At 34.9% G+C, this 17,477-nt stretch overlaps 1 long non-coding RNA gene across 4 annotated transcripts in view; it reads right to left on the bottom strand.

Moving 5' to 3' along the window:
- LOC310898507 overlaps window positions 1–17,219 on the bottom strand; it is a 36,670-nt gene extending 19,451 nt beyond the window's left edge. For 3 of the 4 annotated variants that reach the window (XR_014583348.1, XR_014583349.1, XR_014583350.1), the window contains exons 1-2: window positions 16,499–17,219; window positions 13,950–14,003 (exon numbers count right to left, since the gene is read on the bottom strand). This is a non-coding gene — a long non-coding RNA (uncharacterized lncRNA). Of the gene's footprint in view, window positions 1–3,590; window positions 3,888–13,949; window positions 14,004–16,498 lie in introns of those variants that run through there. The other variant, XR_014583351.1, reaches the window with a different exon arrangement.
- Window positions 17,220–17,477: the final 258 nt, after the last annotated feature.

The following is a 17,477-nucleotide window of genomic DNA, read 5'->3' as shown; positions in this document are numbered from 1 at the left end:
TTCAGCTGGCTTTAGATATTGCTGAACGAGAAAAGTGGCCAGTTCTCTATCTCTATACTGATTCATGGATGGTAGCAAATGCCCTGTGGGGGTGGTTACAGCAATGGAAGCAGAACAACTGGCAGCGCAGGGGCAAGCCCATCTGGGCTGCGGCATTGTGGCAAGATATTGCTGCCCGGGTAGAGAACCTGGTTGTAAAGGTACGCCATGTAGATGCTCATGTGCCCAAGAATCGGGCTACTGAAGAACACCAAAACAACCAGCAGGTGGATCAGGCTGCTAAGATTGAAGTGGCTCAGGTGGACCTGGACTGGCAACATAAAGGTGAATTATTTATAGCCCGATGGGCCCATGACACCTCAGGCCATCAAGGTAGAGATGCAACCTACAGATGGGCTCGTGATCGAGGGGTGGACCTGACCATGGACACTATAGCACAGGTTATTCATGACTGTGAAACATGTGCTGCAATCAAGCAAGCCAAACGGTCAAAACCTCTTTGGTATGGAGGACGATGGCTGAAATATAAATATGGAGAGGCCTGGCAGATTGATTACATCACACTCCCTCAAACCCGCAACGGCAAGCGCCACGTACTTACAATGGTGGAAGCAACCACCGGATGGCTGGAAACATATCCTGTGCCCCATGCCACCGCCCGGAACACTATCCTGGGCCTTGAAAAGCAAGTCTTATGGCGACATGGCACCCCAGAGAGAATTGAGTCAGACAACGGGACTCATTTCCGAAACAACCTTATAGACACTTGGGCCAAAGAACATGGTATTGAGTGGGTGTATCACATCCCCTATCATGCACCAGCCTCTGGAAAAGTTGAACGATACAATGGACTGTTGAAGACTACACTGAAAGCAATGGGTGCTGGGACATTCAAAAATTGGGATACACATTTGGCAAAGGCCACCTGGTTAGTCAATACCAGGGGATCTGCCAACCGAACTGGACCTGCCCAATCAAACCTGTTACGCACTGTAGAAGGGGATAAAGTTCCTGTAGTGCACGTAAGAAACATGCTGGGTAAAACAGTCTGGGCTACTCCTGCCTCAGGAAAAGGCAAACCTATTCGTGGAATTGCTTTTGCTCAGGGACCTGGATGCACTTGGTGGGTAATGCAAAAGAATGGGGAGGTCCGGTGTGTACCTCAAGGGGATTTGATACTGGGTGAGAATAGCCCATGAGTTGAATTGTAGTATGTTAATTATTATATAATAATGTATGTCATCACTACCATGATTGCTATATATCATAGATGAAAATGGTGATTAATTAGAATGTATTGGACAGAGTGTAACCTGAGCATGACATAAATGGTATGGAATAAGGGGTGGATATCTGTCCTGGTTCCAGTTAGGACAGAGTTAAGTAGCTCATAGTAGCTGGTAGGGTGCTATGTTTTGGATTAGGATGAGAAGAGCGCTGATAACATGCTGATGTTTTAATTGTTGCAGAGCAGTGTTTACACCAGGCCAAGGACTTTTCGGCTTCTTGCTCTGTCCTGCCAGCGAGCAGGCTGGGGGTGCAGCAGGAGCTGGGAGGGGACAGACCCAGGACAGCTGACCCAAACTGGCCAAAGGGGTATTCCATACCATCTGACGTCATGCTAAACAATATATAGGGGTGGCTGGCCGGGGTGGGGGGGCCGGCTGCTCGGGAATAGGCTGGGCATCGGTCAGCGGGTGGTGAGCAATTGCATTGTGCATCACTTGTTTTCTTACACATTATTATTGTTAATACTATTACCATTATCACTATTATTATTATTATTGTTATTATTATTTTCCTGTCTTAATAAACCGTCTTTATCTCAACTCACAGGCTTCACTTTCCCGTTTCTCTCCCCCCATCCCAGAGAGGGAGGGGGGAGGGTGAGCGAACGGCTGTGTGGTGTTTAGCTGCCAGCCGGGTTAAACCACAACATTCAGAAATATGAGTTTCTGGATTGGTATTTTCATTTCACCAAAACAAACAGGTTAAGAGTGTTCTCTTTGAAGTCGATATTATTTCTTTACAATACAACAGATGGAAGTGGTATTCACCCCACTCATCACTAGGCAGGAGGATGTCATCTTATTTTGATAAGTCTACCAGTTGAAGTTTACAGCTTCATCAAGAACATATTCTAATTTCTGGTATCATTTCTTGAACAATTTACAGCTTTTTGCATTGTTTTCTCCCTGCGCAACATTCCAAGTTTGAGAATGGTTCTCCTCTAACTTACAATAGATGGAGATTGGAAAGTAAAATGTCGTTCTAAAAAAGAGGCTGCAGATTTACAGCAAATCACTGCAGTCAACAGTGCACAAAATGACACATCTATGGTCAAGAACACCTTTATGGAAAGGTACTAGCTCTTAATTAGTTGCCTAGGAATATCTTCAGCCAGTTCAGAAAGCAGCTAAGTGTTCTTTTGCAGCAGCTTGTCTACAAAATGGAATTGTTTTATTTATTGAAATAAAATTACAGATTATATTAACCCAATCAGCTGCACAAAAGCCAACAAATCATCTGCAGCCATGTTAGATGCCTGACTATATGCCTCAGGTAAAAAATAAAATCAAATAATAGAGCACAAATGTCAGTGGCATGATGTCCAACTCTGATTTTTCCCTTAAATCCACTTCAGTTGTAATTCATGTGTATTAAAGGTAGTAATTCAGTTTTTCTCAGCAGGCAACAAATTCATATAAATCAAAACTGTATCGCCCATGGTTAAAAGCTATTAGAAGGACTGGACAAGTTATTAACTGTTAATGTTCTTCCCAGCAGTGGATGGCAAATTACATTTTAATGAGTATGCCACGACAAGAACATAATACATTTTTGGACTGTATGCCTAGATTCAACACATCATGAGAGATGTTAATAATAATATTCTGTTGTATAGCTCTAGAATAAGTAAATGTAACACAAAAATAAAACAATAAAAAAATCAGGGAACCAAACCAAAATGAATGAATGTTGAATGATAGGTGCTAGTGTTGGGTTATAAGGGCTATTTATTTGAGGCATGTAGAAATGCAGGAGTTATTAATTTAGCAGTTTAAGCTACAAAAATTCAAGTATCCCTGCCCAATACGGGGGGGGGGGGGGGGGGGGGGTTGGAACTAGATGATCTTTAAGGGCCCTTCCAATAAAGCAGTTTAATGTATCATAGCAATAAAAAAAGAAAAAAGAAAGTCATACAGCTCTAGGTGATCTAATAAATATTGCAGATTTTTAACTTTTAAGCCTATGAAAAGTGTAGAATGGAAGAAAGTTGGACAGTGACTTGGTGGTCATTTGAGAGAGCATTCAGAATTCAAGTTGAATTCTCTGGAACTAAGATTGATGAAGCAGGTCGTGTAAAATGGAACTGAAAGACTATGCTTGTCTGGCTGAAAATGTCAGAAAAGAATGAGGGAAAATGTCTGTTTTCTTCTGTCCCTCAATCCCTTGCTGCATAAATAACCAGCACAGAAGAGTGTACTGTAAGAAACACTGAGAAAGAAGACAGTTATTTTATGAAGGATTTACTTCAGTGATTACAGGAGTCGATATCAGTGAGATGAAAGGACACAAACAGGTCTTACCAAGCCATTAAAACAATTCTTCCTGGCTGCCATGTTGCAGCTTGGCTGAATATTCAGGCCGCTGGAAGACGGTCATGCATCCCTGCTTGTAACTGGATTCAATGCATTTAAATTCAGCTGGTTAGCATGTACTAGAAAGGCTTAACTTTGGTGGTTTTGTCATTATTGGTCAGTAGGGCACATCCTTTCAGTTCTTTGCGATTTCATTTCTCCATCTCTAACCAGGGATTAGATTAATCTTTAAATGCGTTTAAAAAATATTGTATACAGGTGTAAGATGGGAAGCAGCTGTATAGTACAGGAGGAAAAGCCCACACCTTAGATCACAGATGCCCAATACATTTTAAATTTTGCCCAGCCCATTGGGACTTTCAGATTAGTGTGTCCTGGAGACAAACCTGAGAAATTGAAGAAGCATTTTTATTAACTGCAGTTTAAAGAAGAAGGTGAGCTTTTTATTACCTTCTGCAGTCTATGTATTGTGGTTATATCAAATCCTATTGATGTTAATTTATATTGCAAGGACTAATGTAATACAATGTTAAAGTTGTTAATCAAATCAGTACAGATAACATGGTAATATATCAAATTCAATTAATTCTTTGGTGAGTACTTAATATGTATGTAAACAATGGTTATTGTTAGTTAATTAAATGTCAAATGATTGTTCAAAGTGTACTTACTGATACTTGTAAATGTAGTTAACTCAGAAAAACCTTGGCCATAGAAGCATAATTTGAGACACATTTGTTTGGAGTTGATAATACTAGAATATTCCAGAAACTGAATTTTTCTCCCTGGAAATAGGACATTTGTGGCTAGTTACTTTCCTGACTACAATACTAGCATAGTAGCAGGATTGCTGTCTGTGCAAATAAGAAGTGAACCTGCAGTATGTTTTTTAAGTTATTGTATTTTCTGACAGAATCTGGAGCTATAACACAGAGCAAGAATGATTTCTTCATTTTGGTAAAACAAAAGCGACTGATATTGACAGAAGACTTTACTGTGTATGCTGTCAATTGTACAGTTCATTATTTCTCCTTAGGCTTAGTTTATGGCTAGAAAATTTTATATTGGCAGCTGTGTATTTTATTTTGTTTTGTTTTGTTTTCTGATTTTGATCTTTACCGATCTTTACCGATTCTTCCCTACAGTGTATTTCTGAATTTGAACAGTTTATGGAAAAGAAAAAGGAGGAATGTATATGACTGACAGAGAGGAGGGGAACTGAAAGGGCCCTATGGCCTTTAAATTCTGTCAGAGCAATTTCATTTCTAATCAAAGACTTTATTTATTATCCTGGCATCACTTGTCATCCTGATAAGGGTAATGATTAAAGTGTGGTACACAGAATGTTACTTAAGTACTTCCTTTAAACTAAAAATAGTCTCTTTTTAGGTCAGTGCATTTTAGTTTTTCATTTCTCTTTGATAACTCAATATTGCTTTTCTTTTTGCCTTGAAAATAGTTAATAAACTGAGAAATATTTCATATATGAATATAGAAATATTTCATATAATATGAAATATTATTAGAAATATTTCATATATTAGAAATATTTCATATAATATTTCAATATTTCATATATTTCATACATGTATACAAATTCTGTCAGGGAACATGCTTTTGAAAATGCTCAGTGATGCATTATTTGTAGTAGAAAATGTGACATTTACATTGTAAATGTCACATTTTCTAAATGTTTTCTGTATACAATAAATATTTTTTAAAAATCAATATGTAACAGATAACAGAAAGAAACTTGAAATCACTTGTTTTACGAAAAAGTAGCTATTTATAATAACGTAAACTAGACAAATTTTAGCAAAATTCAATATTCTCACTCAGAGCTGAAACACTGACTAACGGACTAAATGCTGTGAAACTCAGCTGGAAGTCCTTATTTTCATAATCTCTTACAAACTTGATGGATTAGGAAGTGTTATAGTTAACCTTTTAGGAAAAACATTATGTGTATGTTTTTCTTCAGAAGTATATGTTGTGACGCCACTGAAATCCTTATTTATCTGGTATGGAGAAGTCATACACATGGTTTCTGTTCAAGAACATACATATATGTGTTGGGTTTTGGTTTGTTTCTTTATTAGCACTTGTTTATGCATCACCTTGTGATGTATTTTTCCATTTGTTTTTTTAAATGAATGAGTTATTTTTTCTGTAACTGGGATCCTTCAACTATAAAACATAGTTTAGATATGGGTGCTAGAATGATGGTGGATGAGAAGGGTCAAATGGGAAGCATAAACAATGTAAGTAAAGATCTCTAAAATGGGAAGACATCTAGGCTGAGCTACATGAAACAGGACTATGAGTATATTACCCACAGAAAGATTATTATTCACCATTCATTTTTGAATGGCACCCTGACTGGAGCAAAAAAGGCCTCTAAAGACAACCAGTTTTCTGTATCATGAGGCTATCTGAAAAATTATTGTTAGGATTCCTGTTAGTAGAGATAGAAATAAATATTAAACTAATGAAACTAAATGTATTCTTGGGAGGCAGATCTATCTTGTTGACCCAGACTGATGATGTGATCAAGTTACTTTCTGATTTCAATTGCTAAGAGCAATTATTGCCAGACGTCCCATGAAGAGATAAGGAGTCCTCTCTTTGCCTGGTTGTATAGTGTGCCTTTCACTCTAAAGAGCTCTTCCTTGACAGTTTACTGTTAACTGCACTCAATTGCTGATATTTTCTAAGGTAATTGGACTGTATTGATCGGAGGGTTGGGGAATAAAGCTGTAGTGGCAGCCCAAAGACCGGGCAAATACAGCTGCCAGAGAATACATTTTGGAAATCTTTTTCAGAGGTTTCTCATCAACACTAAGTTTGTATCACTCAAATTTATTATTTTTTAAACTTTTCTCATTTGTAATTATCAAGTACATATATTTGGAAGGAAATAGGCACATACAGTATGATAACAAAGTCTGAATAAAAGCAAACTGCTGACTATCCTTGGAAGGAAATTGTAAAACAGTAGATTTTGTTTGTTTGTTTGTTTTTTAATTATTACTACTTCTATATTCATTTCATGTCTGAACACCATCATATCATAAGAAAATCTGTATCTCATAGAGCTGTGAGGCAAAGGCTTTCTGTTAGTCATCACACCCTGCATAATGAGTGGCACTGATAATAAAGCGCAACAGACTTCGAAGTTATTCAATCAACAGTCTGAATATGAGATTTTACATTAAAATGTAAATATTGAGCATGCAACAAAAAGGTAGATTATAAAGTTTTCTTTTTAGCCAACAAAAATTGATAAATTCAAAGGAAAATATTTACATTTTGTAAGTAATCTAGAGCATTTCACAGATTCTTTATATAGCAGAATGGGCCAACACACTCTTAGAAGAATAGGAACTTCAATAATAGATGCAAGTGCTAAGAATAAGCTTTATTGGAACACGTAACTTTATGCTTAAATTTTGGTGGAAAATATCTGCCAACTATTTCTTGTAATAACTGATAAGACTGCTGATATCAAATTTAACAAACACACCACACTTACAGATCAGCCCCTTGTATACATTGCTGTAACTTACATACATACATAACATAATTGTTTGGCATCTCTTTGGGAAAGAATGGTTTGTGTAATTGTTTTATGTGTTGAATCATGTATTTTTACTCCTAGAACTTGAGAGAGGTAAAATTAAAGGACCTTAAACTACCATGAAAACCCAGCAGCCTCAGAAGCTGTTGAAGCTACTGGCAGCTTTGTGGTAGATATTACTGTAAAATAAAAATTTGAAAATATGAGCATTTGGGGTTCAAGTTTAGATGTTTTGGAGGCTGTATGTTGCAGCATCAAGTATTTGTAGAATATTTCTTATATATGTTTATATAGGCAAATATATATATATGTATATTTATATTTAATGCAAAATTGCTTAAGCATCTGACCAAGATTTCTTAAGGTCCACTTCCCTCCTTGTTATATAGAACATACTGTTTTTTATAGCATGACAATCTACATCAGAGATAAAATGGTCCAAGAGAAACAAAAAACATGCATGTTACAGTGCAGAGATGCAGAACATTATGCGGTCAATTGGGATAGCACCACAGCAAGGTCAAGTGGCTTAGAGCAGACAGCAGAACTGTGAGACCCAACTGGGGCATGTTCTATCAGTGTGATAAAATATACCAATAAGTTCAAGACAAACAGAGCTGGTAGAAGAAAGCTGTTTCTTTTATTTGGTAAATGGGGGTAGGGAACTGGCAAAATAGGTCTAGTTTATCTGAAATTAAGTAGCATGTTTAAGCCTGGAAGATGACCTAGGAAATAGTCACATGCAAGTGAAAAACCTGGAGATAAATGATGAAATACATAAAATAGAAGCTGGAGATAAGTGGCATAAAGGCAAACAGCTCAAACTCAAATGAGATTCAGAATTCTGTGACTACTTAGTAAATTCAGAACTGATTCACAGCCACTTAATGTCATTCTCATCCACCTGCTTGTGAGAATATATGAGGACAAAAATTGTATAACAGATTTGCTTTGCTCAAGTTTTCTCTCTTAACCAAGGTATTTTTAACAGGCAAAAATAACTGCAGGAAACCTAGGATGAAAACAAGTAATTTAAAGGGCCACTCTAAGCAGGTATCTGCAGAGAGGAGAAGAAAAATCTTTCTCAAATAAAAGGTTGGAGGAGCAATAACATTTTGAAATTAAGAATATTGTGTAGAAAGTAGTCTTTCCATTTTTAAATATTTAAGAAACAAAGAGAGAGAGAAAGGAGACAGTGTCTATACTAAAATCCTTGGAATGTTATAACCCATATTTTTTAAATACTAAATTTTCAATCTTCTTTAGGTAGCATCTGCTTCATTCATACTCAGATTGATAAATTAATAGCAATTAGATAGCATGAACTAGTGAAAATAGGTTGAAGCTTGTGACTGTAAAAGACAAAACTTTTGGTTCAATTTTGGTTTGATTTACAGATTCTGTCCTGGAATACAATGAGAGATTATGCCACTATCAGATATAGTTTTCATGGAAAAAATATGAATAGACTGGCATATATCTGTGTAATGTCTCAGAAAAGGTTTGTTTTTGCTACAGGTTAGAAGATACAGATAAGTACCTCAATAATAAATTTGTAGAATTTAACATCTAGAACAATTTTTTCACATGGAAAATGTTCCTTACACAACTTTCTATTTTGGGTCTGGTACAAAATAATGATGGCAAATGCTTTAGCTCACCCCTGTAGCAGATAACTGTAACATTCATTTCTGACCAACATCAAGAATCTTTAAAGGGACCTCAAGTATTACTTTCTGCCCAAACCTGTTCCATCATTTTGCATGCCAGTTCAATGAGTTAGTGCTACTGGTTGGTAATTAGCTGCAGTCCGCAAATTCTCATGATTTATTGTTTTTCATTCTTGGCAAGCCATCCTTTAATACAAAGCTCTAACATGTTAGGCTGATAGAAATGCTGTGTGAAATCAGCTGCTTCTGGGTAGGAGTGTCAAATACTCATACTATTCAACCATGTTTGACATATTTGCGCAACTATCCCTAACAGATAATATGATTTAGTCAAAGATCAGATATTTTTCTACAGATTTTTTAAGTTGTAACAATTATACTTAAAAAAAATCTTCTTAAGAACTTCTAAAAAAATCTTCTTAAGAAAGTATTTTTCATACTTGTCAGTCTTTCATAAAGGAGGCCAAGTGAAGCAGTAGCTGAGTTTTGACATAGCAGACAGAACATGTGAAAGCTAAAGCAGAAAGTCTCTGGCAAAGGGCTTTTTATACCTCAGAATCCAATATGTAGTATAAACTTCATATTGCCTAAGCAACACGTGTTCGTTCATTTTTTCATTTTTATCAATCTAAGTATAGATTCCTTATAGATACAATACATTTCCTTGAAATAGACACATGCCACTGATGACAAAGGGGATTTTCATATATGAACATACCAACATTTCTCATTCTTACTTCTTTAGCTCTTTTCTTTCATTACCATTCTATAAAGGAGAAATGTCACCTTCAAAAGATACTACTTCTGACCACAATACTACTATGTATACTACTTATAATTCAAGCTGAATTTAGCTCTCTTAAAGAGGAAGAGAGTGCTCACATGGTGCCATGATAAGCAAGACTTAGGTGTTAAATAATTGTTCGATTACACCATTAAAATAGGGTTGGGGGGGTGGGGGGTGAACACTGACTCTCCTGAAAACCCTCTAACAAGAGACAACATCTCTCTCTAAGTTTCTTAAAACAATTGATATAATAATAAATAATGACATAAAAATGGGAATTAACTCCTAAGAATATAAAAAACAAAACACTTTCATTCATTTTCATTTTTAAAGAAATAGTCAGAGGGTACACGTTACTGAGTTCTAATCTGTAATACAGGAGTAGTTATCATCAAATGTATAAAATCAATTAGAGTGCCTGTGGTAGCACATACTGCTTATCATTTTTCAAAACAAATTCAAGGAATGGCATTGTATGAAGGCAAGATAAAGCTTTAGGTTTTGCGTATATATTTACATATATGATAACATTATTTGCATATATTATATGCTTATATAATAATAGGAATAATAGGAATAGAGAATTTGAGCTAGTGAGCTGTTTATTGTTGTGTGAGAAGGAAATTTATGGAATCAAAGTACAGGTCTTCCAAATCTAACTCATCATATGTTGTAAGCATGCTGCACTTTTAAGAGTTCAGTGCCTGGGAAAGACACGAGGGAGTGAGAATTCATAGCACTGAAAAATAATTATTCTGGAAGAAGATGGATTTATTTGTTAGAGATAAGGCTACATAAGCTTTTGTGGCCTGACAAAGTCCCATAAAGGGCAATGAAACTAAAGGAATGCTTAGGATATTTCTTAAAAATTACACTTTAAGTCCTAAATGATTTAATGGAAAGTTTTATTCCATAGCTTGTTCTGTATTAAAATTACCATTTCCATTGATTCTTTAGGATAGCTGTAAAGACTTCTAAAAACTTAAGTGTTATCCTGAACTGCAATGGAAAACTTAATTTCTTTTAAAGCCATTAGGAAGTATCTGAATTTAGTTCCAGACACTAACCTGATCTATGATAAGTTTTTATACCAGGTTTTCACACATGACCTCTAAAAATGAAATTGCAAAGAATTTTTACAAACATAAGAGATTTGGGTACACAAAGATGTGGGAAAGTATACATTGGTGGATTGACAGTAAGCCCCTGTGGTGGAAACAAGCAAAGGTTGCTTTGAAATCCAGTATCTGGTCTTCTCCTTATTTTGGCTGCTTTACTTAAAAAATCTAGCAGTGCAAAGAAAAAGCATTGCAATGATCATCTGAATTGTGTGAAAAAGTATCTGTTGTGTAGTATACTATGTCTCCTGATAATTTGTGTTAAGCAATGCATGAAACACATTTTAAAAATTCAGGCGGAGCTTTATACATTGTTTATTAGATTGTAATTAACAGTAGTAGCAAGCTCAATTTTATAGCAACATGCTCCTTTATGATCATGTCAGCAGCTAAAAGCTTTGTTGCAGGCCATCTGCCACTCAGGCAGGCTATACTACCCTTTAGCCTGTCTGAAAGAGTAAATCTGCTCTTTAAAAAAAGACACCAGAACTCTATTTAAAAACATCAGCTTGAGCTGCTGGAAAAAAAAAATAAATAAATAAGACTTTTCAAAGTCTGCAGCAATAATGACTGCAGTATAACTTAGTTATGACTTAGAATGAATTTAAGAGAAATACATTATATGAGACCAACAAAAATCTCTTAAATTAACTAATAATACAATATTTACAACTCTATTAGCTAAAAGCTAAGAATGCTATTTTGCCAACTTATTCCCAAGTGTTGAATATGATCTGTACTCTGAGTACCAACACTTCTTTATTTCCTAACCTGAATTTCTCATTAAATACTATGACACTTTTTGGAACAAAAGCAAATGGAATTTGGGGGGAAAAAAAAAAAAAAAGACATGCTTTTAGTTTTGTGCATGGATATTGGTATCAGTAACAATACATTGTAGAAAGGTTTCTAGTAAATGTTTCACGGATTGCTGATTTTACTAAGTCTATTAAAAAAAAAAAAGCATAAATATCTCTGATTATCAAAAATGCAAAAATGTTGTTTTCTCACAGATTTTTGAAGTTATTTCTTTAATATAACACATCAAAGCTATATCAAAGCTATTATACTTCCAGATATAAAATCATTGTCAGGTATAGTGACTTGTATAAATACAGATGCGTGTGCAAAATTCATAAATAGTGAATGAAAGTGGACATTTTTATGTTGCTCAGAAGAGAAAAAATAAATGAAGGGTTCAACAGATTTTGGATAAAGATATGTCTTGGTAATACACATGTAGGATAGGTTTGCTTCAAGAATGTCAGGAGTTCATATAAAAGCAAGACATGCTGTAGAAAGAAGCTACAGTGAAAACATAAAGAAATGAAATTATTTTAAAATGCATATAAATGGACAGGGAAAGCATTAAAGCATTAAAAAAAAAAAAAAAGGTTTGCTACGGTGAAAATGTTAAGTTATAGGTCATTCTTTAGGTCATTCCAGTACTTCAAGGAGAACAAGTAACTGAATTTGAAGTTGGTTAGTTTAAAGCATTCCATCAAATAAACATTTAAGAGTAATGATAGCCCAAAGCTGTTCTTTTGCCTTACTTATTTTAAAACAGAGGAAGACTATAAAACAAATGAATTGTTATTATTGTTATTGTTATTTGATGCCAAAAATGAGTTATTATTACAGTCCCTAGTACTGCCATCCTAATTAAAATTTGGTGGGGCTGGGGGGTTAATTGTTTCCTTGTTATGGTTCAGAAACTCTAAGATTCTGAATATTTCCCTCAGTAAGTACAGAAGTACTTCAAAATTGCAAGAAACAAAAATCTGCCCCACAGATTTTTCCATAGCAGGTAAAGGAGAAAATAAGCAAATTCTGTTTCTGTATGAATGCAACTTTAAGTGCAAACCATAAACATTATTCTCCCCCAGTTAGCTGAGAAGCATTCCTGCCAAAATCAATAAATAAGTTTCAGTTGTAAGAAATCTGTACAAGCAGAGTCTGAGACTTGTATTTCCAAGTTTATCTGTTAAAAAGAAGTTACAACAAAGAGAAGAGTATCTTGATCTTCAGACACTTCCTGTTATTTATAGATAACTAACAGTTTAAGTACCACTCCACATATTGTTTCTGCTGATCAACTGTATTTTAGCTCAGAAGCACGTGCTGTCATACTGTGAAGTAGGTCTAAACTCGACAATGTCTTAAAATAATGGCTCTATCATGTTTAATTGTTCTGATATTATAGTAATAATACTGATGATTATGAACTCATTTAATATTAATGTGGTTGTCATAAAATGCTTATATAGATGCTCTAAATTAATTCTCTTGACCTTAACTTTGAAGGGTTACTCAGAAGTGCCTAGTACAAAAACTTGACTTAGAGTAGAAGGCAGGCTGGGACCATGATTCCTGAGCATGATGCTTGGTTTTTCAGAATTTCCTTCTCACCCCTTGACAATAACTCTGTTGGATAAATGCAATGTTGATCAGGTGTTGTGATTATATGTGAATAATAGAGGCTGATATGTTTAAAGGAAATGTTTTGTGGATCTTCTTTCTGTAAAACATGCAGAATTTATTCAATGTGAGCACCTTGGTGTCTTCAGCCTTTCATTATATATACAGATTGCAAAGGCAGAGAGTGAGTTAATTTCTGCAATGTTTGATATAGATGAAAGATTTTTACTCTTCTGACGGTAATGGTGCTGGTGCATCAGCACAGAAACGTTTCATTAAGAATCTCCGATACACAATAATTTCCCTTAACAGCAAGTTTAAATACATATATATTAAAAAAAAAAAAAGCATATTGTTATATGACTCACACCTCTACCCTAGATTTTGATGTCCCTGCAAGCCATACATATAACATTTTATATTTTATAATATTTTTCAAAAATCCAGTTCTCTGCTTGGGAAAATATATATATATATTTGTCAATACACAACAATCAGTTTGTGATAGACCCCTACTTAACTGTCATATCAGTATTTTTCATCTATTCTGTGCCAAAATTCTATGTACCAAACAGATTCACAGGAACACTGGTAGATATTTAAGCTACAGTTTTTCAAGAGGGACCACACTACATCCAGAAGAAAAGAAAGATCATTCTTTGAAAAAAAAATAAATAATAATTTTTCATTTGTCCTGCATCCAGGACCTGATGCCTTTAAAAGGTTCTTAAAAATTTCTATGAAAACTCTACAATAGGTAAGAGAAAGAGTACATACCACTTCCTTTGCTGTGTCTTCCTTCTATTATTCTAATATACTTCCACTGACTCACTAGAAGACAGAGTTTAAAAATGTTAGTATTAAACTCTTAAAATTGCCTGCAAGCCACTAATACAAACTAGTGTTGTCATAGGACCCTGTCACATGGATATGCATAGCTATACTATATATATAAACAACCTTAAAACAGGTATTATTCCCAGGTGCTTCTTGGTGAAATCTTGAACTCCATTGTAGCTGATCTTTTATTAAATGCAGCATAAGAAAGGCAAGTCAGTGGTGTTGCTATATGTTCACGTCTTGAGAACACTAGTTTGAGATGCTATTGTTCTAAAGTCAGCTACAAAGTCTCCTGACATTCTCATTTAAAATAAAAATTTCTGGAAGGACAGCTACATAGTGTTTTTCTCAATTTTTACTCTTAATTCAGTTCCAAAACACTTTGTTTAACCTGCAGATTCTTTTACAATAGGGATACAAAACACTATTTACAGTTTATAATTGCAAGATTAAACAAATAATTTATTTTCTTCATTCCATATGGAAAGTACCTATGCATCAGTTGTATACTACTATAGTGGATCTCATTCTTTTTGTATAACCCATTTTCCAGGACCGTCCTTTGGTACAGAATTGAGCAATACGTATTTACATTCAAACATTCTTTGGATTCCTGAACTACTTTTTAATTTGTCAGACTGTTTTTTCTCTGTTCAGAGCCAACTACATATTGACACCTTTATATTTGAAACAGATTGGAATATGATCAGGTATCTTTCTGCTTTTGATTTAATCTCAGACAGTAGCTTATATTTATGGCCAGAGTTAGTGAGAGAGTAAAAGATCCCATCTCAGCTGTACGCAATCTGACTAGAAGTTTCTCACAACTTGTAATCAGCTCTGTACTCTTAAAAACAGAGATTCAGATCATTTGAGCTCAGCCAGGGAACGGAATACTCTAAGCTATTCCAACTCCATTAACCTTACCATTTCAGATATGGTGTGGAAATACATGATAGATATGGGCTTTAATGGTAAATATTTTGGAGTATTTTTATCTATCTTCTAAATTATACACCAACTAAATAAAATCACTAAATTTTTTTTTTCAGCAATCAATATCCCAGCAGGAGTCAGATTTGTAATTTCTTTTGTTCTGTATTTTCAAAACTGAACTTTTCAAGAAATATTGATGATTTTAGTAAATGAGGCTTTTGGTACAGTAGTAAGTGACAGATACAGGTAGATACTTTAAAAACAATTATTTGATTGCCAGAGTACAATTTAAAAATGGATATTATGTTCAGATGTGTGGTAAATCCAATGACAAAACTAACTTGAGTTGCATTTAGCAAGAGGAAGCAGAGTTATAGCCCAAGTTACGGTCAGTAAACATACTGCTAAAGTGTGAGAACACCGTCAAATAAGAGAGGCATAAATCCTGTATAAGTGATTGAATGCTGTGTGGAAAGTCTGATCATTGTTACTGTTTTGATCCTTTGCTCTTCTGTAGAAACCTGCAGAAACTGGGGCTCTCAGTGACTCAGCTTCTCTCTTTCAGCTATATTTGATTTAATGTCTTATTAATGAATATTCAACAAAATGTTTTACAAAGAAAGAGCTTCCCTATGCTTCAGTGATATAATGTAGATAATGTATTTTGTCCTTTTAATGCACTAGATTTTATATTCTCCTTACAGGGGCATTTGTGATATATTTTCTGAGAATCAGTTTCTGTCTTACGTAAGTGGTTCTCTGGAGGATTTCAAAACTGCAGCCAGGAGAAAGAAAACTGAAAACCTACCATTAGGACAAAAATAATGTCTATTGTTTGCACATACACAAAAAAAATCAAATTAAGATATAGCCAGGCAAACTAATACTTGAGTTTCTCCAGAACAGAATGTCATGCTGTTTTGCCAAAGACAGGGCTTACATTTCATGAAATGAGAAGAGGCAGAGAAGATAAGCCGCTCAGGTTAGATAGGATCAATAAATCACTCAAGTCCTTAACTAATGGAGTCTCAGGCTGAGCTAAATATATTTTAAAATTAAGAAGCAGCAGAAGAGCGGTAAAAAACAACCTTGATAAACAGACTGAATTTGCTATGAAGAACATTTAGAAACAAATACAGGTGTATCTCAAAACCATTTAAAATCAAGACACTCAACTTCTGGCAGGAGACAAGAGAATTTTGTGCATAGTTGAAACCAATCAGTTTCACTGAAACCAATGACTGCATGAGATGAACAGAGAGCATTTAGTTGCTTTTGGTCTACAGAAGACAGAACTGGATTCAGTCATTTCTAGCCATTTACCTTATTACCTGTGTGAATCTATTTGTATAAATTCACACCAGAGGTTCATATAGCATATCATTATTTTGCTTACTCAAATTCTACTGATGTAACTAATAAAATTTACTTACCACATTCCAAGATACAGGGATACAAAGATCCACAGTAGAAGGTTTCGTTCTACATAAGGCTTGAAAGAATGCAGTAAAGTAAAAAATAAATGTTTCACATCATATAAGTTTCATTACCTTACAGCTCTCATCATATTTTCTCAAAATCTGACTTATTTCTTGGCATCTCATCAGACTTCTTTATCAGTATAGAAATTCTGCTTCAGTTCTTTTCACCTTCACTGCAATCCAGATTTTTTACCATCACCACATGTGCCATTGTGTTCCTGCTTTAGATCTTCCCTACTGTGTTAACTCTTCTTGTTTCTATTCAGCACTTCAATTCTCTTGCCTTGCTTCAGAAAACCTTCATCTTCCATCTAACTAATGTAATTCCTTCATTTGGCTACTTTCAGGTGATTTTGATCAGGCTGCTAAGTCTGAACCCAACTATAGGCCCAAGCCTGTAGACCCATATGGAACTGAAACCAGCTTCTGTAAGGCTTGGCTTCAGCACTAGCATTATGACTGGTATTATAAAACCGGTGTTGTCAGACTCTGACAACATTTCCTCAGACTTGGGTGTTCTGAATATTTTCCTTTTCAACCAATTTTTTTTCCAAGGCAATGCATTTTCCAAGTTAAAGAGAAGCTGAACTTCTACATATTCTCATTTAGTTTTCTGTTAATTCGTTATTCATGAAATACCACAAAAAGGGAAGGAAAACTATTATGTGCTTCCAAAACACTTTGAATTTATGTGCAAGAAAGACACCAAAAAAAAAACAAAAAAGTTTTTTTTTTTTCTAAGACTCTGTTTTAATAATTTTAATGTTTTCTCTATTTCTTCTGCCTAGCTCCCCCACTCATATGCAAACATATGGAATTTGTGAGTTGCTGCTGTTGTGTAAAGAAGATAGAGTAGTAGTTTATCTTATTCTTCTAAATGAAATATTCCAACCAATTTTCCTGGTATTCTTTTCCCCTTTCCTATATCACCTGTTTCCTATTATTGCAGGCAGCATAAGCCTGTAGGAAAAAAAAAGAAAATCTATATAGAAGCTAGAAGTAAAGAATTAAGTCTGTTAGAATTTCCTGGGAAGAATAAATGCTAGAC

Source organism: Anser anser, assembly GCF_964211835.1.
Source record: "Anser anser genome assembly, chromosome: 4".
Lineage (NCBI taxonomy): Eukaryota > Metazoa > Chordata > Aves > Anseriformes > Anatidae > Anser > Anser anser.
This window is presented reverse-complemented; position numbering and strand designations above follow the sequence as displayed.